Source organism: Sinocyclocheilus rhinocerous, unplaced genomic scaffold (genome assembly GCF_001515625.1).
Source record: "Sinocyclocheilus rhinocerous isolate Xijiao unplaced genomic scaffold, SAMN03320098_v1.1 scaffold828, whole genome shotgun sequence".
NCBI lineage: Eukaryota > Metazoa > Chordata > Actinopteri > Cypriniformes > Cyprinidae > Sinocyclocheilus > Sinocyclocheilus rhinocerous.
The window spans coordinates 59,390-59,757 of NW_015634025.1; positions in this window are offsets into that span (position 1 = coordinate 59,390).

Below are 368 nucleotides of genomic sequence, written 5' to 3' on the forward strand. Positions count from 1 at the left end.
TGCTGATTCGATGGCACCCTATGACGTCATTTTCCATCATGAAAATGTTCCTGCCATTTTGAATTTTTCGAAAAACTTGCTTCTTTTTGAATTGCTCCTAGGCTGTTGCTCCAATTTTCAGGAAATTTGACTCCGATCATCTTCAGACCATGCCGACAAAAAGCTATGGAATTCAAGTTGATTAGTTAAACCGTTCTCGAATAACACGCAAACAAATTTGTCGAAGGGCATGCCAAAATGGACGTGAGGCTATATCTCCGCAACGCTTTAGCGTATTGAGATCAAACATGGTGTGTGTTATAACAACCATGACTTGAGAATACCTGTACAGTTTCGGCACAGCGCCACCTAGTGGTCAGGAGATATGA